This window comes from Homalodisca vitripennis, chromosome 2 (genome assembly GCF_021130785.1).
Source record: "Homalodisca vitripennis isolate AUS2020 chromosome 2, UT_GWSS_2.1, whole genome shotgun sequence".
NCBI lineage: Eukaryota > Metazoa > Arthropoda > Insecta > Hemiptera > Cicadellidae > Homalodisca > Homalodisca vitripennis.
In genome coordinates this window covers 82,631,468-82,644,928 of record NC_060208.1, presented here as the reverse complement: position 1 = coordinate 82,644,928, position 13,461 = coordinate 82,631,468, and the positions used below count along the sequence as shown (strand labels likewise).

Genomic DNA, 13,461 nt, shown 5'->3' with positions numbered 1-13,461 from the left:
TATATATATATATATATATATATATATATATATATATATATAAATATTTTATAAAAATATACATTATTTTAAATAATAAATCTCTAATCAACAAACAAAGTACGTGTTTTTTAATTTTAACATGTTACACAAAGATACTGCACAACCGAGGAATTTCAAAGGGTGTATTACGGTTATACTCTGTGTATTATACACTGTAATCTTGAGTATTACGGCTAATAATATTACTGTTCTTCTTTAAGACATATCGAAACTATAAGCAAGAAAGGAGTAATAAAGACCACCACGTGTAACTTAAGAAGTATCACTAATATTGAATATAAAACCTATAACCTATAAAGCCCTGCGGACAGAGAGATGATCAATGAGAAAAAGAACTTTACAACCCCCAGGCATGCAAAGAGTGATATATTAGCATATGAGTGATAGGCTACAATGGGTCAGCTAATTTTCATGGAGGGAAATAACCACCTGACTATAAATGACATCACTTCAATCGTATTAATTCATTATTGAGTGTCCAGCGGAAAAACACACACAGGGATAGAGTTATATGACAATATAGAAATGGGGTTTTGACAAAGTGCTTAGTGATAGCTAAGCAAAGTATACACAATTTAAAGTTTATAGTTCAATTTAAATTTTCAAGATATCATCCTGAATCATAGGATTTACACACACGTTTAGCTAAACCTCATGAAGGAAATGCTCCATCATTTAAATCTATCTTATCTTTAGACAAATAAGTTGTAAGCATGTGGAATATCGAAGCACCGGAAGAGAGTTAACGAAAATTTTAATTTACTTAGTCTATTTACAAATGTATTCATTCTATGATTTTTCCGTTGCCAGTCTATAGTCTATAAGTCTACAGGACAGTTTCTTATTGAAATATCGTGTGGACACACGGTCAGTCCAGTTCTTCAAGTTTCAAGGTTTACTATCATGCTTAGGTAATAATATAGAAATGTATCGCACACTTTTTCACGGAGCATACACAGGGCCAATGACTTTATATTGGCGTTTGTAAACAACATTATTATTGATTACTTTAGGTTTTTAGTTTTAAGACCCCTAATAATTCAATGTACTTTTTTAAGCATAACATTTAATTATATTTCTGACAAATCATATGAGCAAGATCAGTGAAAATATTATACCCTTAAGTGACACTAAAAACAAAGAAATAGAGTTCAGTTTATAAACAGCGTAACAGAAATAAGGTTATGTATGCAATATGCATGTTGTTACAATCCTAAATTGATAGTTGATTAAAGTTATTTCCTTAGTTAATAAATTACTTTATGTACTATTTGATAAAGGGCCTTATTTTAAAATAATATGTTGAAAGATGAATGTTAACAACCACTCACAGATGTGATGCGAATACTGCCGCTACACAGATATTCTCTGCTTGCCGACGAAAGTATATTCGAGGAATGCAGATAACTTTTGAGAACCTATTGACCTTTTATAGATTACGTTGAACGCCATCGTAAGAAACGTGAGATATTTGTATCACATTGCCTTCATGATAACATAGATGCTATTAATGAACAATGTGTAACAAATATAAAAATGTATAACACCACAAAACAAGTTATAGTGATGATCTATCATTGTCATGAGACAATGAGAACTATATCTTGTAATCTAGGTGTCTTTGATGTTGAAGCGATGTAACATTCTTTTAAGCTTCTCGTCGTCAAAATTATTTAGGTGAAACGTTGCTCCAGATTTCAGGAGTCAAGCCTGTAACATTTCAGATTCCAGGCGCTGCATTACGAAGAAGTTGGACGGAGCTAAACTCAACATTCATAATACAATCGTATTGGTAATTTTAAAATGTGGTTTAAGAAACTCATGACGAAATACGTTGTGCTCTAAAGAAGTATTAGAAATTTCTGAAATTGGCCTTAAGTATACCTCTCTTCATAAACAGGGTGAAATTATTTAAAAATTCTAATTGACATGTTTTAGATTTGTTATTTCAATTAAGTTGGGTTTAAGTTTTATTAATGCTATATTGTATTAGTATTACTTAAAAATTAAAAACACAAGCCATCTATCAATGTTCCAAAGGTTTTATTCTTAATATTTTAGTTTTGCATGATAGTTGTTTTACGCTTATCCCTTAAATTTCAGATTTTTTTCATACTCTTCCGGAGATGAAAAGGTACTATCCAACAAGATACAACAAAAACGTTTTCCTCTACACCTTTTTTCACTTTTGTAAGTTGTTCAACATAAATATGTAAAAGTTTGGAGAGATCATCTGTGTTTTAAAATAATTATATTACTTTTATGACAAATTATAAATTTTTTCGATGTATGGATATATTTCATTCATCACTCAAACACTACAAAACCTATCAAGTTTTAATGTAAAATGAACTTAGTTAAAACACACACAAAATTTGGTCGACTTACGTTTCAAAATTGTTATGTCACTTCGTTGCTCTGGTACTTATTAGTTTATAAGGACAATTTTTAATTTCTCAAAAAGTTTTAAAGTGTTATATGTACAGTATTTAATAGTACTGTGTACCACTTGTACAGTGTACGTGTCAATGCCATAAGTATTATCTAACTTTACTTTTATTATTCGCTTAAATATTCATACATTTTACATTTTCAGAAAATCTAGGATATAATGTTTTTTCTTTGTAACCTTTATCGATGTTCGCTGATTTTATGTCACTTTTATGTTACTAGCCAAAATTCTTTATATTTCATAAAACAGATGTAAAAAGAATTATTGAACACATTTTATACTGGAATAGATAACAATCAAATAAAACAATATTATCACAGAAAAAGAACCATAAAAATGAGTTTTCTCAAACTACTGCCTTAATTGGAACAGTTTTACGATTGAAGCTAGAAATCTATAAAATAAAAGTACCATATAATAAATAAACATCCACATAACCTAATTACTTATTATCGGAACAAAAGTGGAATAGACGTATTAAGGACAGCAACAAAAGTAAAGCAAAGGTCCAGACTGATTTCAGTATATAAGAAATGGATGTTCAGGATGTGGTTTCTAAGTCATGAAGGATCAGTTTGCGATTTGAAATCTGCAATAAGTATAACTCAATTGAACATATTTTAAATGTTTGATCACCCAAGACCAAGGCGAGATCTAACTATCAGATGGGAAATTTACAATGTTAAAATGGAAGATGTAACGGATGATAATTCTATATTCGTGTACTAAGTAGGGCAGAAGAAAGGCTGAATAACAAAATATATAACAATTGAGAAGAAATGTTCATGCAAAAATAGGAGGTATGCCTTATCAATTCATGTTTTGTCGAAATTTAAGGATTATCTTTTAATTACTAGATGAAAAGCCTTTTGACATTTTTGGAAAAGATTAAAAAGGTTACACGTGCATTTGAAATTGTACAATCAGTACTAGAACAAAGATACTCCAAAATCACATGTAAAATGCACGTAAATTTTAATGCTTGTAAAGTTTAAGTGGAAATAATTTAAATGTTGTTTGTAAACATGATTAGCTATCACCCCATGTTTTAATATTTTTCTTGGATTTCGAGATTTAAAAATTAATCCAGAAAGTAACGTTCTTATTTTAAGTAATGTTACACCAATAACTATACCATTAATACGATAAATGAAATAAATATCCATGAAAGTTAGCTAGGAAGAAATTAAATTTTTTTAACTATAAGATAATATTTAAGTCTTTTCATATTTTACAACAATTAGAAATTAAGGCAACAAGAATTATCTGGAGTCTGACCAATATATAATATAGCTTGATCAATCATATCATGTTTTGTGGAAAGACTGAACACAAGCTAAGGTTATTTTCAGCATTTATAACTTGCAGTTAAAAGTATACGCAATGGCAGGGGGACGCTTACTTCGGCAGAGGGGCGCTCTCTGCAAATTCCATACGTATTATTAACTCAGGTGGAGTCTGAGACTGCTTCTGAGAAGGATCTACGGTCAGCCTACTCAGAATCATATTTTTCGTAGTTAAAAGTAATCAAAATATTTTATTTATTATTTTTTGGAATACCAAGCCAAATTTTAACTGCAGAACACTTTAAGGTTTTCTTGCAGAACTTTTTGATAGTTAATAAAATTTTGATAAGTACAAATAATTATTATTTTTCATTAAGAATATTTTTATTACGTTTTAGTAGTAAAATATAAGATAAGTATTATAAACAAAAGTTTATTGTCGTGATTTAAGAAACAGCACGGGCTGCAAACGTTTAAAAAGATAATGAAGAGTAGATAGGAATTTTAATTGCTATGATTTAAAACGCTTCCGCCTAACACAGTGTCTGGAATCAGACACAGACTACAAGACTATAATACCAAGTGTAATCTACGTGGAAGTGTTCTCATCGTTCCACCAAGGTCACAACTTAGTTTATTACAGTATTTTACACAGCGATCTAAAAGCACGGTGGAACCGAGCTTTCTACACATAACGCAGCTATGATTGGAGGAGTTGACTCAATGTCGATGTTAACTCCAGACTACAGGAGTCAAGGCTGATGGCGTCGATTCCAAACGCTGATTTACACGGAAGGTGAAATAGAGCTAAACTCATCATTCACATTAACATATGATTGAATCAAAGTGCATGAAAGTTATCATTAAATTTAATTTCAATGTTTATAGAAGTAATTAATAACAAGTTAAAATTGTAATTTATATTTTCATACATTACATAATTATTTAGTAAGTCTGTTACTATCCACCACTTGGTTCCTTTTATTATTTATATATAATAAACTCTCTATTAAAATTTTGCATCGGCAATTTAACTATGGATTGCTTTCTTGAATAGCATTCAGAGCATATATTTGATCGCGTACATGTTAAGTTCATCAAATAATATTTTTTTTAGATTTTAACTAATAATACTTTAGACTAAAAACTGCATCATAACTTTGGACAGTGGTTATTAAATATCTCTCCCTAAAATTTCTCTAACAATTTCTTTTTCAAACACACACCATCGCTGCTCTCTTTTGGAATAATAGCTTGGGGTGGTGCATACAAAACAATAATTGAACCATTCAACTTTGTTCAACAAACTATACAAAAATATTATTTAAGAAACCTCGGCGATTCCCTACTGACACTCTATAAAGAGAAACTCAAATACCATAAAACAACTTTATATCAAGAATCTCCTACTTTATATTAACAAAAATTATGAGTTTGATCCCTCAGATTGAATAAATCGATCTCAACTAGTAATTGCTACTACATCTCCTAAAATTTATATCGAAATATTTCTTCAAATTTAAGCAATATTAATATTTTTTTGCGCCTTAAGTTTTTATTTTTTTTTAACTCATAAATAACATAACTTTTGATTTAACTGTATCGAAGGCCGAGTCACTGATAGCGACCAACTATGGACGGTTTTGACCGCTACCTCTCCGCCTCGCCCCCGTCACAATGGGCACACTACGTCACATGAGTCAAGACGTAACATTGGCATTGGCTTAGTTAGGGTCGTGGCTTTAATCGATTAAACCAAACAATAATAATTCAGACTCATTGTTGCAATTATTGTTTTTACTTGAACAACTCGGGTCTACGCACATGCCACATTGCCCATGTAGACCCATTTCCTTAGAGCAACCTTTTCTCAGATAGATAAGTTATGTACTTATTACAAGAAACTTGTTTAGTTACTTTTATTTGATCGTTTAGATTAATTATAATTAATATGTGTATGTTTTCTGTTTCCTGTGTATATTGTAAAGTCTTGATGGAAATAAACTAATTCATTCATTCATATCATTGAAGTCATAAGAGATAACCAGGTATCAACGTTTGAGAACATCTTTTTGGATACGGTTCAGTTCATCAGTGCCGATTGTGCCGTTTTGCAAGAGTCGTTCCAATAGTACTTTGCTTCACCACACTATTTTCTTTCATTATAATCAATAGCAACATCATATTGTGTTATGATACCTACATATTATCAAGTGACCTCAACAGCAATCACAAACAAAAACAATGGAAAAGATACCTCTACTCACCAGTTTACTAATGTCTTGCTCCCAATAAGTGGAGGGAAAAAATAACATTACTTAGTTTTACACACAACTCTAACATCAGAGAACGCACCTCTATAGATAGTGATTTGAGCAATGTAGGAGTAGACATTTGAAGCTAAATGATTGGTCAAGAGTTGCAACTTGTCTGCAGTCACTTGGAAAGTGCGAGAGTAAGTTCACGAATGTTTTCTTCTAACGTCGCTGGCCTGCAATTTGTTCTGAGGGTTCTATGTTAAAACTTTTCGGTTCCAAAATATCCAAGATTTTTAGTTTAATACATTTTAGTAAACACAGATAATTATTTACGTAATAGAAACATTATATAAAGATTTGTTAAGCTTTATTAAACTGAAAAAAGTGCACACAAATCTTTTACAAATTAAATAGCTAAATTGAAACTAAATGTTAATAGTCTGTCTTATATAACCAGCTGAATGTGACAGAATCAGGTTGTATCACAGCATTTTTAAAATAGCTTAAGTTCATACAAAATTTAACATTGAGTAGTTTAGCTAGAGCAGCCCGCACCAAAATAATCCAATAACGTTTGAGGCGTTGTTTGCCATATCGCTACTAACCACCAGTTGTTTTCTGACATGATGTGGATTCCATCATAAACTCATCTGCTTCATTAAATAGTGTATACAACACAAATAAATGTACTCATATATGTTTACTATAATAGCTGATGTAGTTTATACGTGTAAGTAATATCACATACACGTAAAACTAGCTTCAAGGTTGGGCGTCAGGGTGTAGAGGGAGATTGGAGAACCTCTGACTAGCAAGACTGGATAGTCACTGAACGCAGAAACGCCCTGACATCAAAATGTCCGCGATAGTCCCACCCCTAGCGGCTACAGACCGAAACTTAGTCTGCTTTATGGATAGTTCTATTAGTAATAATACAATTAACCTCAGGATTCAGATACACCAGCAACCCTCGTACTATTTTCGTGCGGGCTGCTGTAATCCAATATTGCTATTTATCGTTGTGTACTTTAGTCAGTCCAGTATTATTGTATAGCACTTTGAACCCAGGAGTCTATGTTACTTTGTAGTAAGTGTAATCATCATTAGAGCGAATCTTCATCTAGGATTTATTTTTGAACATCGGTTTCGTAGAGCTTGGCCTACGAACGCAAATATCCATAAATCTAAGTGTTCAAATGCATCATACAAGTAAAATAATGTTTTTATTTACCGCTGGATAATAACTCATTTACGACTACGAATTGACAATAGGTTTCTGGTCACAACAAAACTTGTATTCACTCGACCAGAGAGCTTTTAACTTTGCCCCTCGCATACACTTCAAGTCCTATCTAAAAAACAACAATTAAATAAAATTATCCCTGATAATATAAGAAATCTGAGAGAGTTGTCCCCAACATTAGAGAACGATTTAAATCATTACACGTAATAAAGGATACACAGCTCGTAAAAACGTATAAGGGAAAAAAATTATCCCTACATTTTTCCCTACAGTTTTAGTACTATTTTAAGTTTAAACTAGAATAGAATAGAAAAATTATTTATTTTCTTGAAAATATGTACAATAGTAAAATTATATAAACATCATTTATACCTTAAGCACAAACACAAACATTGCTCCTTAGTTGTAGACACAATTGACATGAAAATAAAAATAAAACAATGTAACTTTTTGTTAAAGAAATATGAACATGTCTTTTTTTTAATACAGCTAAGGTACATCAATAAACAAAATTCAAGAAAACAAAATAGGACCTCAAAAGGCAAGGAACTGCCTGTGTAGAGGCTCCAACTTTCTTAGAAAAACAAAAGAAAACAACACTCAAGCAAATGAAATTAACAAATAAATTCAAATACGATAAATCTTCCCATTTAAACTAAGCTTTAATAAAACAAATTTGAATAAAAAAACACATTATATAATTTTTCAAAGTCTAAAGCTAATTCAGTACATAAAATGCCATAAATATAAATTATAACCATATCCAGTTATTATATCTTCCATATATACTTAACGTTTGTACAGACTTAACCAACAATAAACTTAAAATTAATTATCAACTATTTATATTTACTAGAAAATCAACACTTTCAAAAGACAATAACCACGTTTTTAATTTTTTTGAAAATTATTTAGAATTATAAAAATTTATTATTACACTTGGCAAAATGTTGTAAATTTTGGGTCCTAAAAAGATGTAACCTTTTTGAGAAAAAAGTTAAATTAGGCTTGGGCACAGTAAATACAGGTTCATTTCTTAATTTAGAGATATAACTACTATTTTTTTGTGGTAAATTCCCACTTCTTACATAAAACAGCTTTAGAACCTTGAAAACAAACAAATGCTTCAGAGGAAGAATTTTACTAGTTACGAATAGAGGATACGAAGCTTCTGTCTTCACCTTTCCTGTCATTAATCTTAAAAAAAAACTTTTGCAAAAGAAAAAATCGGTTTGATATTTGATTCATAATTCCCACCCCAACAAATTAAACCATATTCCAATCTACTATTAACTAATGAGAAATAAACCGTTCTTAAAACTTGTTCTCTACAAATTGTTTTCAAAAAGTAAAAACATCTCAATACATTAGTAAGTTTAGACTTCAAATTTTGTATATGTTTCTTCCAATTTAACTCATGATCTAATATAACTCCTAAATACTTCATAGTGGTTGTCTGACCTACTATAGCACATTCAATATTGCATTTGGATTGGAAACAAAGGCATTTAGCACATTTATAAACTATACAGTCTTGGAATTTCTTCTCAATCCTTAAATTAAAGTTTATATATTTTGTCTTGGCAGGACTTTATTATTACTAGAAAACCACCATTGAAGTGCATTCAAATCAAAACTAAGAGAATTTTTGACCGTTTCCCAATCATCTTCAACATAACATAAGGCTGTATCATCAGCAAAAGAAGTTATGTGACCGTGAAAACGTGCATCGCAAAGATCATTAATATAAATTAAAAATAAGATCGGACCAAGCACAGATCCTTGGGGTACACCGTGTTTTATTATGCCAAAGTCACTGTATGTTTTACAAACTTTTACACATTGTTTTCTATCTGTTAAATAACTTTGAAACCATTTTAAAACTTTACCTCTAATTCCACAGCCAAACATTTTTTCTAAGAGTATCCTATGATCCACTGTATCGAAAGCTTTCGTAATATCCAAAAATAGACCAGTAACCTTTTCAGCTGAATTCAAACCAAAGTAAACATTTTCTAAAACATTTCTTAAAGCATTTTCTGTATTTAAACCACTTCTAAATCCAAACTGGTTTTTACTAAAAAAAATGTATTTTTTCAAGAAATTTTATTATTAATTTTTTCTTCATTACTTTCTCATAAATCTTAGCAAATGTTGAAAGGAGCGATATAGGCCTAAAGTTATTGCAATCATTTTTTTTCTGAATTACTTTTATGCAAAGGAATCACTACAGCCTGTTTTAATTTATCAGGAAATATACCTTCATTAAAACTAAAATTAATTAAATAATGTAAAACTTCCAATATTTCTTTCAGAATGGACTTAATTAAAGTAGAGTTGATACCATCAATGCCAGGTGATGTATTGTTTTTTAATGAATTAATTGCAATTGTTAGGTCTTCGACGTTTACTTCATCCAAAAACATTGATTTTAACGTAAATTTCTGGGAAAAATATTGTTTATACTCCAAGTTATTAAAGTTATCTGGCTTTTCACTAGAAATATTTAGTTTATCAACAACAGAGAGAAAAAAATTGTTAAACTCATTTGCCACAACATGTGGGTCACTAACTGTACTTCCATTTACAATTAAGGTTATTTTTTCCAGGTTTTCGAGTTTTCTGACCAGTAACATAATTTATTACCCTCCAAATAGACTTTGAATCACCTCGACAGTTTTCAAAAAGAAGACTATAATATGAATCACGCAATAAACGGATATCTGACACAAGCTTATTCCTAAGTTTTTTAAAATAAATTTTCAACCTAACGTTCCCTGGATGCCTTTTAACTTTTTCAAACAGCTTTTTTTAAACTTAATTCGACGGCAAATAAAATCATTTATCCATGGCTTTAACTTACAGACCATAGCCCTATTTGCAGTCTCAAATTTACTTATAGAAATTGCATGAATTAAAACATTAAGAAAAACGTCAAAAGCATCAGAAGGGTTAGGCTGACAATAAACATCCGTCCAATCCGTGTTAGCAAGAACCGATCTAAATGTTGCGTAATTGATGCGATAAGAACCGGTGGTAGCATGAGAGCAAAGGTCAGCTGCACCTGCCGCCTGCACACACACACGCACACGCACCACAATCATACAATGATCAGTTATGTTAGCTTGTACAACAGTTGCCTCTATCTCCGTCTCATCTTTACTATTTACTCGTGCAAAAACATGATCAATACAAGTACCTGTTTCGTCAGTAATCCTAGTCGGTTCTTTTATTGGGGACGGCTCGATTACTCCACTGATCGTTGGCCCAACGACCCTCCTGGAAGAAATGTAATTTTTACGGAGGGTCGATGGCCCAACGACCCATTTTACAGACATTTAGAGGTTCGATTACTCCACTGGTTCGTTGGCCCAACGACCTTATTTGCTTCATTTCTGTAAATTGTAAATATAGGTTCGTTGGTCCAACGATCAGTGGTGTAATTGGACCATGAATTAATATTAAGCAATAATATTTTACGATGTTCAAAAGAGGGCTGATTACACCACCAGGCGTTGGCCCAACGACCCACGCCGCTAAATTAGATCATTTCAGCGGCCAGAGGGTCGATTAGTCCACTACTTCATTCTCCTTCTCCTTATAAGTCCCCTTGCAAGGCAATATTTTACTTTTTTAGCACTCCAGTTAATTCGTTGTTTTAGTGTTGTTCTCGAGATACTAATGTATGTTGAAAATATGTTTATAACTGATAACGTAACCACATTATATTAAATAGTAAAAAATCAAATATATAAATATTAGTAAAGTATGTACTAATATATTAGTATTAGTATCCACAAATGATAACCTACTATGAGACGACATTTAGTTTTTATAATTACCTGTTTAATATTTATATAACAAGGTTGATATAAAGTAAAAGTGGTTTCATATGTAACCAAATATTAGATTATTAAATTTCGTTGACAGTTATATTTTGCATGGTTAATAAGAAGTCGGAAAAATGTATTGAAATTCCGTAAACGTTGTTAGACGCATATGTTTTACAAGTTTAGGAATAAAATTATAATAGTAATATCATATAACATCTTAACGCCATTTCAAACCAGATTTTTTCCATAGTAAAATGTATCGAGAATTATTTTCCATCTTAAAAACCTATTATTACCTAAGATTTCTAAGGGTCCATAATTCTTAATATCATGTGAAAATTGATAATTGTTAAACAGTTATAACTACAGTTAGAAGCGTTATTTACATATTTTATGGTGTTTGACATTTGACACAGGTTATTAAAATATTATTACACAAGAATGGAATTTTAAACGACTGTTGTGTATAGTTCGATAGATGAACCACTTTCACTGAAAGATATTTTGTAATCATTTTAATTTTCAATCTTAAATCTTTGGACTCAAACAAATTATAAAATACAAATAGCATAACAAGACACACAATGGAAAAATATTACACAAGATTTATACATAAAGAAGAACATATAGTATTTGTCGATTACTACATTGCCAGTGACATAAAATAATTAAGGTTGACTGAGGTTTTGAGCAGGACGTTATGGTGTTAAATAATTTCGATAAGATGGATATTCTTATGAAATAATAAATAACTTTTATAAACTATATCAGGACTCCTCCTTAATATAAACACTTATTCATTGATATCGAAAAGAATTATGCAATAAATCTACACTATATAACGATGTGTTATTGTTTGACCACAATAAATCGATACTGGAAGTATATGAGATATAATCTAAATTAGAATGTATTTTAAATGATCAAGAATTAGTGCAGTTTTATTTATACCAGTTTATCCATAAAAATATTTCTATGAAATATAAATATTTTATACTTTGCTTACCTTACTTTGATAAATTTTCTTTCATGCATACAAAACAATCAGGTAATACAGTGTTATTTGTTAAGCCAGGCCGTTATTTGGAAGCAACGTAATATATAATTTAATTTTAAACATTAGGTCTGTGGTAAAAGAGAATTGGATACAAGCAAAATATAAACAGCAACATATCACAATATGTATAAACTGTTGATGGTTTTTGAAATATCAAACAAAGAGAATAACAGTATGATAACAGGGTATAAGCAATTTGAAAAATATTACAGATTTTAAAAGAAAACTTAATTTTAAATTTAAGAATTATATCAGGTTTGGTTTTAATATCATACACATTGTACATTTCTGACTTCTACATTTTAAACTCGATTTAGGCTAATATTAAATCTGTTCAAATCAACAGTTAGGCCAGTGTAATAGTTTAAATTAATGAAATCGCTGATTTTGTTTTTATGTACAAAAATTAAGTAAAATACAGTTCTTTCAAAAGCAATATAACTGGTTTTTGCGGGTTGAATCATAAATTGGCATAAACAGGTAAAAAGATTGCAAGGGATATTTAAAATTGTAATACTAATCTTATAAATGAAATGTTACGCGTTCATTTTTTTGGAGAGGCTGGTCTCTTTCGAATTCTTATTCTGCTCTTCCTAAGGTGCCATTGGCATTTGCGAGGATCTTAACAAAGATCATAAGGGAAGAGTCGGTACAGTACAAGATCCACGGACTGTGGTTTCTTGCCATTTGAAAACAGGTGTGTCGGATTTGATTTGAATTTTTTTTGGAAACTAAGGATATTAGGGGCTGACGAAGCCAAACGTATTTTTTGTAATTTACGACATCTATCAACGGTAATCACTGATGTTAATTGTTGTTTAAGACAATTATATGTTTAAAAAATATAGCAATGGAATGCTTTTGTTTTTCAAACAGTTGAAGTGGTTGTGAAGTTCCAGGCTTTGTGCTTGAGATTAGAGGAATGAAATGAAAGAATTTTCAAAGCAGCCATAATTTAGGTTTATTGATCTAAAATTATTATTATGCCCTCGTTCCCGGAAGTCAGCTTATCCGGGTGGCCTTGCACTTACTTCCTGGTCTCTGTGCTATTTTCTGCTCTTCTTCGTTTGATTGACAGAACATGTCGTCATCATAATTTATTGGTGACTAAGGAAATACTTCAGTTTCCACGATAAACGGCTCCGTGAACTTGTGCACAAACGGGATGGAAATATTAAAAAACATTGAGATTTGTGTATTAATTTTGTGCCTTAAAAATAATTCTGTGTTTTAATTTATAATCAAGTCTATTTACAAATTTTGCTTATAAAAATATTTTTTTTCCGTTTT

General features: G+C 30.7%; 1 protein-coding gene across 1 annotated transcript in view; it reads right to left on the bottom strand.

Moving 5' to 3' along the window:
- LOC124354279 (slit homolog 2 protein-like) overlaps positions 1-1,431 on the bottom strand; it is a 49,527-nt gene extending 48,096 nt beyond the window's left edge. The window contains exon 1 of the mRNA XM_046804615.1: positions 1,374-1,431. The gene's annotated coding sequence lies outside the window, so the exon portion shown is untranslated. The remainder of the gene's footprint in view (positions 1-1,373) is intronic.
- Positions 1,432-13,461: the final 12,030 nt, after the last annotated feature.